General features: G+C 38.3%; 1 protein-coding gene across 12 annotated transcripts in view; it reads right to left on the minus strand.

Moving 5' to 3' along the window:
* The window catches only part of adgrb1a (adhesion G protein-coupled receptor B1a), a 566,941-nt gene that overhangs the window by 194,948 nt on the left and 359,014 nt on the right, over positions 1-12,979 (minus strand). The window lies entirely within an intron of this gene.

Raw genomic sequence — 12,979 nt, forward strand, 5'->3', positions numbered from 1 at the left:
GCGCAGAACTGTATAATGAAACATTTCCCATAGACCTCCAAATGAGATAGGGCAGGAGGCTAATAATTGAAAATTGTGACAGTCTTACTTAAGAAATACTCTAATGGCACTGAAATGATTACAACTGATTAGTTTAACAACAATGGTGGACAAGGTTTGAGAAACAACAGCAGGAAAGAATTGATCAGATTGATCAGAATTGATTGGAGCAATTTCAGAGCATCAAACACAAAATGATAGGGCAACTAAACACATCCAGAATGGCCTGATGAAGGGTTTCAGCCCGAAATGGTGATTGTTTATTCCTCTCCATAGGTGCTATCTGGCCTACTGAGTTCCTCAAGCTTTTTGTGTATGTTGTTCTGGACTTCCAGCATCTGCAGGATCTCTTGTGTTGATGAAGCAGTTTCAATTTGTTTAGGGAAAGCCAGCAAGAACCTATAAATAATATTTGACTCCCCTGATTGATTTTTTTTATGATTAAGTATCAAAGATCGGTGATTAATGAATACAATGAGGGCCGCCAACATACTTTTTATGAAAACATTTGAAAAAGTGGCACATAAAAGGCTTAGCAGGCTGAATCATGCTGATCATCACTGGCATTCAGCTAATGGAATGGGAATGGGAAGATCAGTAACAGCTTGGATAAAAACTGGAAGCAAATTACATATTTATTTTTATTTTATTTAGCGATACGGCGCGGAGTTAGCCCTTACAGCCGTTTGAGTCATGCCACCCCAGCAACCCCTGACAAGTCTAATTAACCCTAACCTTGTCACGGGACAATGACCAATTAACCTACCCGGTAGATCCTTGGAAGGAAACAGGAGGACCTAAGGAAAACCCAAGCATTCCATGGGGAGGATGTACAGAGACTCCTTACAGACCAGAGTTGAACTCTGGCCTCCAGAATGCCCCGAGCTGTAGTAGCATCATGCTAACTGCTATTTATCAAGTAGTATCTTTAGTTATTTACTTTTGAGATTTAGCACAGAGTAGGCCCTTCCGGCCCTTTGAGCCATGCCGCCCAGCAACATCTGATTTAACCCTTGCCTTTAAAATGACAGATTAACCTACCGACTGGTAGGAGGAACTGGACTGTGGGAAGAAGGTGGAGCAACTGGAGGAAACCCACGTGGTTACGGGGAAAACATACAAACCCTTTACAGACAGTGGCAGGAATTGAACTTGGGTTGCTGATACTGAAACTGAAAACAAAGACTGGTGGAGTGACAAATATTATACAAACAAATGTGAGGCAATGTATTTGGGCAGAAGGATTGGGGAGAGGTAATAAAGACACTGCATAGTTCTGAGAGATTGTGCAGAAATATAGAGAGCTGGGGGTTAATGTACATAGATCTTTGAAAATGGCAGGATACAATAAGAGAGTAGTTATCAAAGCATCTGGTATCTTAGGTTTCATAAATAGAAATATTGAAATCAAAAATAAGGAAATCATAGCTGTCACAATTAGAATATTGTACAGATATAGTCATTGTATTTTGGAAAGATCTGAAGATTCTTGAAGAATTTCAGAGAGGACTTAACTCAAGGATGAGAAAATCCAAGTAGATGATTAGTTAAAGGAAAATGGAATTGGTGTCCATTGCAGAAAGAGGCTGAAGGGAGTTTTAATAGCAAATCAATGTTACTGCATGTTATGTCTAAATAAGACTGACAAAATGATGGTACAAAGATCTCAGAAATAGATTTAGGGTTTTGGGCAAGAGATACCGAAGAATGTGAGTGATGACCTGGACACAAGAGATTCTGCAGATGCTGGAGTAACTTGGATCTCACTACCCGTGAAGGTCATGGAAGTAGAAAATAGGAAGGTTATTGAGGTAAATAAACTTACTGGACTATATAAACATTTAAGAAAATATTCAGATTCTGAGTCCCCACAGTTCATTTCAGTGGTGTTTCAAAGATTTGTACACTGGATGAAGAATTTTCTATGCACCTCAGTGCTGAGTGCTTAATCCTTGAGTTTGAAACTGTTAACCAAGTTCTAAACTCCCTTACCAGACAGAATATCATCTCTATTTGCATAATGTAGCTTAATAGTCTTTATAGTTCAATAATTTCAACTTTCTTTCTTCTAAATTCTAGAATTTAATCCAATTTTGTGTGATACATCCTTAAACAACAACCTCACTTCCATGCCACGCATTCACACCACCATTTCAGGAATCAATCTGGTGAATGTCATTTGAATGCCCTCAATTGTGTTCTTCCTTTGGTAAGGAGATCAGATCTGCACACAATATCGAAAGCCCAAATAAAACTGCAAATGCTGGAACTCTGAAATGGAAACAGAAAGTGCTGGAAACACTCAACAGGTCAGATAGCATCTGTGGAAAGAAAAAGAAAAACATAGTTAATTCCTCATGTGGAAGATCCTTCCTGAAAGGATTAGAATGATTTTCCTTTGACCTAAAATATTAAGTTCTGAGTTGCTGTCCAACCTACTGAGTGTTTCCAACATTTTATTAAATCCTTGCACAATATTTCTAATGCAATCTACTCAACATGCTGGAAGAACTCAGCCAGTCAGGCAACATCCATGGAAATGAATGAACAGTCAACATTTCAGACTGAGACTCTTCATCAAGACTCAGGATCAAGGATCAGAGTAAAGGTCTCACCCTGAAACATTGACTGTTGAGTTCCTCCAGCACTTCGTGTGTGATGCTCTGGATTTCCAGCATCTGTAGAATCTCATAGTATCTGGAGACCAAGTTGTTGTACAAATACAATTCATCACCTTTACTCTGGACTTAAATCCTACAAATAAAAAAAACAACAAACTATTTTGTCTAATTGCTTGCCGTATCTGTTTATTAACTTCCAGTGGCTTGTGTATAATGCCACCTACATTTTAATGTGACACCATTTTAAAAACCTGCTTTTCCATTTTTCTACTAAAATAATAACTTCACATTTTTCCATATTGTATTTGGTCTACCATCGCTATCTAATTTACTTAACATCTCTATATCCTTCACAATGAACAACTCACATTTTCCCACATTATACTCCACCCATGTAAGTTTGAAAGGTGACAATCTGTGAATCCATAACTGCTTCTTGCAGAACCTTGGGAGGCTGACTATCAATTGTGGGTGATTTACTGACTCTTATGATCTCTAATATTTATGACTTACTACTTTCTGATCCTCATTGGCTCATAAATCTGTGAGACTTCACTCATCTCAGCACTAAACTGACTGCAGCTGCGGCCTGCAGCAATCGATAATTGCCTCAGTGCTAAACTGGCTCCATGGCTGTCAGGCCTCGGGAATGGGCACAGAACTAAACTGGCTCCTTGGCTGTGCACTTACTTTCAGGGACTCTGTGGTCATGTTCTGTCAATTATTTGCTTGCTTTTTTTTATTGTTTGCATAATTTGTTCCTTCTTTTCGCACATTGGGGCCATTGTGGAGTGGGAATTTTCATGAACTCTATTGTGTTTCTTTGTTTTTTGGATGAAGCATAGAAACATAGAAAACCTACAGCACAATACAGGCCCTTCGCCCCACAAAGTTGTGACGAACATGTCCCTCCCTTAGAAATTACTGGGCTTACCCCATAGCCCTCTATTTTTGTAAGCTCCAAGTACCTATCCAAAAGTCTCTTAAAAGACCTTATCGTATCTGCCTCCACCACCATTGCTGGCAGCCCATTCCACGCACTCACCACTCTCTGCAAAAACTTACCCCTGGCATCTCCTCTGTACCTACTCCCCAGCACCTTAAACCTGTGTCCTCTTGTGGCAACCATTTCAGCCCTGGGAAAAAGCCTCTGACTATCCATATGATCAATGCCTCTTGTCATCTTATACACCTCTATCAGGTCACCTCTCATCCTCCGTTGCTCCAAGGAGAAAAGGCCGAGTTCACTCAACCTGTTTTCATAAGGCATGCTCCCCAATCCAGGCAACATCCTTGTAAATCTCCTCTGCACCCTTTCTGTGGTTTCCACATCCTACCTGTAGTGAGGTGAACAGAACTGAGCACAGTACTCCAAGTGGGGTCTGACCAAGGTCCTATATGGCTGCAAGATGATGTATCACAAGGCTGCATATAGTATATATACTGCGATAATAAATGTACTTTGAATTTTAATTCCAGACCTGTGGTTCTCCACTTTTTCAGGGTGTTCTTCAAAGAAGTCATGCACAAAAATACATCTGCCATTTCCTTATTCCCCACTCCTAGTCTGTAAATGACCAGCATTCATGTTAACTATTTTTTTCATCTGTTTAGAAAATCTTAGAGCCTGCTTCTACTCTCAGATTTGACTTTCGCTTTCCTTATCAATACCTTGGTCCTTCTTTGCTGATTCTTGCAATTTTCATACTCCGTAATGCTTACATTCTTTTCTTTGGTCCAATACTATCTTTACCTTCTCTTGATACCCACAATTAGACTATTTCACCTGTTGGGTTTTAATACCATAAAGAAAAATAGATTGTAAATCATACATTATTTTTTAAAGTTTTAGCCATTGCTTGTTTACTGTCAAGATTTTTAGTGTGGTTTCCCAATCTATCATAATTCTTGTCTCATAATTCTATAGTTCACTATGCTGAGAGCTTAATTTCATATTGGATTTTTAATGACTTTCAGTTTTGAAATAAAACTCTATTGTTTTGTGATCAATCATTCCTAAACACTCAATGACTGCCCAATAATAGTTCTACTTTCTCATTGCAAATACTAAATTCTGAAATAGCCTGCTTCTTTGTTGTTTTTTCAACATACTTATCTAAAAGAATCCTTTTAGCTTATTAGCACCAATTAGCTTGCCCGGCCTCTATGAAGATATAATTCCCCATAATCACTGTATTGCTCTCGTTCCCTATGCTTCTAATTTCTTGATGTACAGTATATCACCTCTATATTAGCATTATCGTTTGGAATCTATGAACAACCGACAACAATGTTTTTCCCCTTACATTGTTTCCTAGATTCAGCCAACTGATTCTACTTCTTGAGTTTCTGAGCAATGATCCTTTCCCTTGACTCTATCCAATCTTAAAACTTTTCTTTCTTTGTGACAGCTCTTAAGGTTAGTTTCTATAGGGATAGGGTGGGAGAATGGTTCCCTCCAGATTGTTCTGCTGAGAGCTGGCATGAACTTAATGGACCAAATGGTCTATTTCTATATTATAGTAACATTATTACATGGCAACGTGGTACTTTTAATGCAAAGACTGATCATCAACGATAAAGATGTATGAGAAGCCAGAATTTTGAAAGGCAATTTTCTGCAAGGATTAGTATGATCACAGTGACTTGGTGAAAGTTTGTGCATCTTTGATTTTGAGTGATGGCACAATGTGCTCCACAAACTGATGGTTACCTAGGTCAATGATCACTGTGCTTGTGTCCACCCATCCGCCAAAAGCAGAAGTAGAGAGATCTGCCACTGAAGAGGCAGACATCAAGATGTCAGGTTGGTTTCCATGGTAGCAGCAATACAAGTTTGGGTGCACCATTGAAGTTGGGCTGCATCCAGATCTCACAGTACAGTCATAGCCAGCTCCTGCTTGTGAAGCCAAGCTATTTCTAAAGGATACATTCTCACTAAAATGCTGCAATAATGATGCGATCTGCGATGTCTGCCATATAGCCAGTAAATTCCTTGCATAAATCAGTCTGTCACATGGAGCACCATCAACAATTGACCATACTGCACAACGCATGACCTCTTTAACCACTTGGTTTTTGTTCCAGTCAACTGCAAAGTGTTGTATCACACAATAAATTCACTGTAAATGTTATTGGCAAACACAGGTGTTCTGAGATACAGGCTTAAAGTAATAAGACTACAATGCATGGAATTTAAATAGGATTTTTTGCTCAATCATATTTTAAGAGAAAAACAGCAATGATAATAATATGTTAGAGGGAAGGAAAGTGAAGGTTACAGAAAATGACTTCAAATAATAAACACTATGCAATTATAAAATAACTGACAGATAATAAATATAACGCAAGACAAGATCATTACATATAGTGTACCCCAAAGATCAGCAATAACATACTATTATTTCCAACAAATCAATAAAGTAACATGACCTAGATAATTCATCTGTGAGAAATTGAAATGAAGCTGATTTGAAATGTATTTCAAAGCTAGTATTTTGCAGACCACAAAAATAATGACTTGCTGACCTTTTTTGGTATGGTTCTGATCTTTGATGTGCAATCCTCTGATTTGGCTAATAAGAAATTTCACATTAACTCTGCCTTGCGCTTTATAAAGCAATCATCGACTGCGAAAATTGAAAGCTTCTTCATGCTGTGCAGCGACAGGAAAAGGTCACATGACTGTATTAAAGACAATCAATGATTTCATCCTTGCCTCCATTAATTTAAAGAAACAGTATCACATTTATGTTAAACTACATGGCAAGATTTGTGTGCATTGTAATATTCAATATATCTCAAATGTCATTCTGCATAACTCTCCACAGTTTGACCTTTAGTAGAATATAATATAATATTGCTTACAGCTCCCTGTAGAGTATCAGAAACAGAACATGATAAGAGGAAACTGAAATTCCTCATGCTAAGAAACTTGCAAAAAATAATTATTGACATGTAAGAAAATCGAAATAACAAGAGAGAACAGTTTATGACCATTTTGTCATGCAGATTCTCTCCTTGATAATTGCAGCTCTGACAACAAAAAATAAAATAGAAAGATTTGTGAACTGGCATGGAAAAGTTTAGCCAGTGCTTATTAAAATGTTGTTAAAAGGCAATGATCACAAAAATAAACAAAATCACACAGGTTAGGTCATTAGTTAAATGCATTTATGCTTAAAAGTAACATGGTCATCCAGGAGATAGTTGCACAAGTAAATCACTATATTTGGCTATGCTTTGATACAGAAACATCACAACAATGTCACACTTTAAAGGTTCTTCACGGGACATTCCAAAGTCAAGAAAGGTGATGTATAAAGTTGAGTCTTTGGTACTTAATGATGGTATATTTTAAAGAACGTACTTCATTCTTAACTTTCAGTCTTGAAATATGAGAAAATAAAAGACTAATATTGAAAGCGCAGAAAGTTGATTTTATCCCCAGTCTAAATTTTCTTAAATCCGCATTCTCAAAATCACCTAGCATCATCACCTTGGATCTATTTGCAGCTATTCTTCAACATATGCAATGATTTGTAAAAATATGACTTTTTTTTCTAATTGTGAGATAAGTTGATTTTGGTCTTTTGTATAAAGTCAACAAACTACAGGAATATGTTAGCTTGTAATCATTCACGAGTATTATTTCCCTTTACATAAATAAACTTGTACATGAGCATTGTGCATGGACATAGTGAAAGTGCAAATTACAGCACATCAGGATAATTAGTAGTACACTACAGCCGTTAGCAAGATCCAGCTGTGAAGGAGAGCACTCCGTATATGCACTCCTTCCACACACACAGAAACATTGCCTTGTTATTCTGATGTCTTGCACTGGGTGTACATACTTCAATGCCTTCCTTGGTATATTCTCAAAATTGCTCCTAAACCAAGCTGATGTGCTCAGGTTAGCTTTATGGTGCCTTTTCCTGCCAAACACAGCAGAATAATCCATTTCTTTAGTAATGGGGATGTGTAAATGTGTATATGCTGTTCGTATACTGTATTTAAGGTGGATACTTCTGTTTATTTTATATTATGAATGTAAATGTATCATATTCTATTTCATGTGTAGTCTTAAGTTAACTTTGTTGGCAATTGAAGACAGAATGCCCTGGTGCAGAATAAAAAAGCCCTCAGTGAGAGAGAGATGGGGGCTACCAGGATTTCACACGGGACAAGAACAATATGGAATTATAACTATATCTTCTGGTAGATGTTTTTTTGTAAGTATTGAGAGTTTTCTTTTCACTATTTTTACTAATTTTTGTAAGTTTGATTTTTGATGCATCTAATAAACAGACTTGCACTAAAGTGCTAAGCGACTCTAACCCATTTTCCCTTTGGTCATAACCCATGGACCTAATACTAACAAACACTAAAAACACTTTATCTATCAAAATCTTTCCTCCGACCTGTTCATTTATTTTGCTACGAACGCTGCACAGTCTATATGATTTATTCTGTGAACCTGTTGCTGTACTCCCACTGAATACCATTTTTAACTTGAAATCCAAGGCTTGCAAAGATTCAGACAGGACTATTCATTCTTGCAACAGTCCCTCTCCATTATAATGAAGATCTATTTGCATAGTTCTGCTATTTGTTGTTTGAATATGTTTTCAGAGGAAGATTCTTAATATTTGTGTCAGTATATCATTTGTTTATTTGCATACTCGCATTAAAAATTATATAGTGCACATGTTTTGTGCTGTAATGTTTCGGTTGCATTCTGTTTTTAATTTGATGCTTCTCTAAATCATGTAGATTATTTTTCTCTTTCTTCTGAGCTTCCTTTCATCTTGGATACCATGCGCACCACCTGGGTGATATACTCCCACACATGGCTCATTATCTGCTTATTTGAGACTGCTCCTCGCCCACCAATGTGTCACTGCTATATTTCACTGCAACTTCCATAATAAAAATTCAACTGTTTTTTTTCTGTTTTTCTCTGCTACTGTTCAAATGTTTTATGTAATCCCTGTGGTCTCCACACGTGCTTTGATAAATCTTGGGAGATTTAAACTGGCTTGTTAGTTGCTTCAAAAGTGGTTAAAGATCTTGGTTACAGAAACAATCCAATCGATTCATATATTTCATATGATATGAATTAATGTTTTTGCCGATTCATATTATAGATTCAATGTTACATGTTAAAGGCCTTCACTCCTGACTTTGGTAATTAAACATATAAATTATATTCGAATAATACAAAAGTACAGCACAGAAACAGGTCCTTTGGCCCAAGTAGTCCATGCTGAGCCATTTAAACTGCCTACTCACATCAAACTGCGCCGAGACCATAGCCCTGCATACCCCTACAATGTGGGTACCTATCCAAAATTCTCATAAACGTTGAAATCAAGCTCACATGCACCACTTGTACTGGCAGCTCATGCCACACTTTCAAGACCCTTTGAGTGAAGAAGTTTCCCCTCATGTTCCCCTTAAACTTTTCAACTTTCACCTTAACGAATGACCTCTAGTTGTAGTCTCACACAACCGTAGTGGAAAAAGCCTGTTTGCCTTTACCATATCCATACCCTTCATAATTTTGTACATTTCTATCAAATCTCCCCTCAATCTTCCTAGGAATAAAGTCCAATCCTATTCAATCTTTCTTAAAACTCAGATCCTCCAGATCCAGCAATGTCCTTGTAAATTTTCTCTTTTCCCTTTCAACCTTATTTACATCTTTTCTGAAGGTAGGTGAACAAAACTGCACTCAATACTCCAAATTGGGCCTGGCCAATGCCTTATATAATTTCAACATAACATCTAGTCACCCGGACTCAATACTTCGATTTATGTAGGCCAATGTGCCAAAAACTTTCTTTACAATGCTATCTACCTGTGAATTAATGAATTACGGACCTGTATTCCCCGATCCCTTTGCATTACTGCATTCCTCAGTGCCCTACCGTTCACTGTGTAAGACATACCCTGGTTGGTCCTATCGAAGTGCTACATTTTGCACCTATCTGCCTTAAATTCAATCTACCATTTTTCAGCTGAGTTTTCCAGCTGGTCCAGATCCCAGTGCAATCCATGCAAGTCTTTCTTGCTGACCAGTACACACTGAATCTTCGTGTCATCTGTAAATTTGCTGATCCGGTTTACGACATTATTATCCAGATTGTTGATACAGATGACAAACAACAAAGACTCCAGCACTGATTCCTGCAGGACTTAACTAATCACATGCCTCCAACCAGAGAGGCAACCACCCACTACCACACTCTGGCTCCTCCCACAAAGCCAATTTCTAATCGAATTTACTACCTCATCTAGAATGCCAGTAACTGAAGCTCCTTAATCAACGTCCCAAGCAGGACCTTGTCAAATGCCTTGCTAAAGTCCATGTAGACAACATCCATTGCCCCATCTTCATCACCTTCCCTGGTAATTTCCTCGAAAAGCTTTGTAATATTGATTAGACATGACCAACCACACACAAATATCCAGTCCCTTAGAGTACCTTCCAATAACTTTCCACTACTGATGTCAGGCTCACCAGCCTATAATTTCTTTGTTAAATTTTAGAGCCTTTCTTAAACAGCGGAACAAAATTGGCTATATTCCAATCCTCTGGTATCTCACCTGTCACTAAGGGTGATTTTGGAATCGATTGTTAGGGGTGAGATTACCAAGTACCTGTAGGCACATGGCAAGATAGGCCAAAGCCAGCATGGTTTCTTGAAAGGAAAATCCTGCCTAACTAACCTACTGCAATTTTTTGAGGAAATTACAAGTAGGGTAGACAAAGCAGATGCAGTAGATGTGGCAAATGAAATACAATTTTGGAAAGTGTATGGTCATGCACTTTGGCAGAAGAAATAAATGGACAGACTATTATTTAGATGGGGAAAGAATTCAAAATGCAGAGATGCAAAGGGACTTGGGAGTCCTTGTGCAAGATACCTTAAAAGTTATCCTCCAGGTAGAGTCAGTTGTGAAGAAGGCGAATGCAATGTTGGCATTCATTTCTAGAGGTATAGAATATAAGAGCAGGAATGTGAAGTTGAGGCTCTATAAGGCACTCGTGAGACCACACTTGGAGTATTGTATGCAGTTTTAGGCTCCTTATTTTAGAAAGGATATACTGACATTGTAGAGGGTTCAGAGAAGATTCACGAGAATGATTCCAGGAATGAAAGGGTTACCATATGTGGAATGTCTGGCAGCTCTTGGTCAGTATTCCCTGGAGTTCAGGAGAGTGAGGGGGGATCTCATAGAAAGATTCAGAATGTTAAAAAGCCTGAACAGATTAGATATGGCAAAGTTACTTCCCATGGTAGGGGAGTCTAGGACAAGAGGGCATGACTTCAGGATTGAAAGACGTCCATTTGGAATGGAGATGTGGAGAAATTACTTTAGTCAGCTGGTAGTAAATCTGTGGAATTTTTTGCCATGAGCGGCTGTGGAGGCCAAGTCTTGGGTGCATTAAAGGCAGAGATAGATAGGTTCTTGATTAGCCAGGGCATTAAAGGCTATGGGAAGAAAGCAGGGTAGTGTGGATGACTGGAAGAATTGGATCAGCCCATGATTGAATGGCGGAGCAGACTCAATGGGCTGAATGGCTTACTTCTGCTCCTATATCTTACCGTCTTATGGTCTTATTTAATTACCTCTGCTAGGGCCCCTGCAATTTCTACATTTGCCTTCTGCAGGGTCCGAGGGAACACCTTGTCAGGCCCTGGGGATTTATCCACCCTAATTTTCACCAAGACAGCAAACACCTTCCCCTCTGTAATCTGTCTAGGGCCCATGAAGTCGATGCCGCTTTCTTTATTTCTATAGACTCTGTGTCCATCTCTTGAGTAAATATAGATGCAAAAATTGCATTTATGATCTCCATTATCTCTTTTGGTTCCATGCATCAATTACCATTCTGATCTTCCAGCGGACCAATTTTATCCCTTGCAATCCTTTTGCTCTTAACATATCTATGGAATCCCTTTGGATTCTTCTTCACCTTGCCTGCAAAGGCAAACTCATGCCTTCTTTTAACCTTTTATGATTTCTTCCTTAAGTGTTCGCTTGCATTTCTTACATCTCCTTTATTTTCTTAACCAGGGCCTCAAAATATCTCTTAAAAGCCAAGTTTCCCTACACCTGTTGGCTTAACCTTTTATTCTGACAGGCACATATAAGCTTTGTACTCCCAAAATTTCACTTTTGGAGGCCTCCCTCTTACCAAGTACACCTTTGCCAGAATACAGCCAGTCACAATCCACACTTGCAGATCAGTTCTGATACCACCAAAATTGGCCTTTCTCCAGTTTAGAATCTCAACCTGCAGAGCAGATCTATCTTTTCGCACATTTACTTTGAAACTGATGGCACTGTGATACAAAGTGTCCCCCTGCACAACCTTCTATCACCTGCCCTGTCTTATTCCCTAATAGCAGATCAAGTATCACATACTCTCCTATTGGAACTTCTACATACCAGTTAAGAAAAGATTCCTGAACACATTTGACAAACTCAGTTATCCCATCTAGTTCTTCTACAGTATGGGGGTCCCAGTCAATATGTGGAAAGTTAAAATCACCTGCAATAACAACCTTATGTTTCTTGCAACAGTCTGCTATCTCTCTACAAATTTGTTCCACTAAATCCCTCGGAGTGTTGAGTGGTCTATAATATAGCCCCATTAACAGGGCCATACCTTTCTTATTACACAGTTCCACCCATAATAATTCACTAGAAAAGTTCTCTAGTCTACTATACAAGTTTTCTAGTCTGTCTTCACTGAATACTGCCATGACCCCTCCTCCTTTAATTTGTCCCGCTCTGTCAAAAACAATGGAACCCTGGAATTTTGAGCTGTCAATCCTGCCCCTCCAGCAACCAAGTCTGGCTAATGACTACAATATTATAATTCCAGGTGTTGTTCCATGCCCTGAGCTCATCTGTATTTTTCAAATTCACTACATAGACACAAAAGCATTAAAATAGGAGCCAAGCAGGCCATTTGACCACTTGATCCTGTTCTGACATTCAATATCATTCTGGATGAATCAATGTAATCATGCTCATGACATTCAAGTTTACAACCTGATTCCAGTTTCTTCCCATATTCCTTGATCCTTCCAACCTTAAGAATTATATCCAATTCATTTTTGAAAATATTTAATAATTTTCCTTCAATTGTTTTCTGTGGGAGACAAAATAGCTCCTAATATCAGTCTCCAATAACTTATCTTTTATTCTTTGACTATATTATCAAAATATGTGTCTGATTGGTTCTATTCAAGAATGGGTACTATTTAAATCCTTGACCTAAGAGTTATAAAGAAATGTTA

The sequence above is a fragment of the Mobula hypostoma genome, chromosome 1 (genome assembly GCF_963921235.1).
Source record: "Mobula hypostoma chromosome 1, sMobHyp1.1, whole genome shotgun sequence".
In the NCBI taxonomy this organism is placed as follows: Eukaryota; Metazoa; Chordata; class Chondrichthyes; order Myliobatiformes; family Myliobatidae; genus Mobula; species Mobula hypostoma.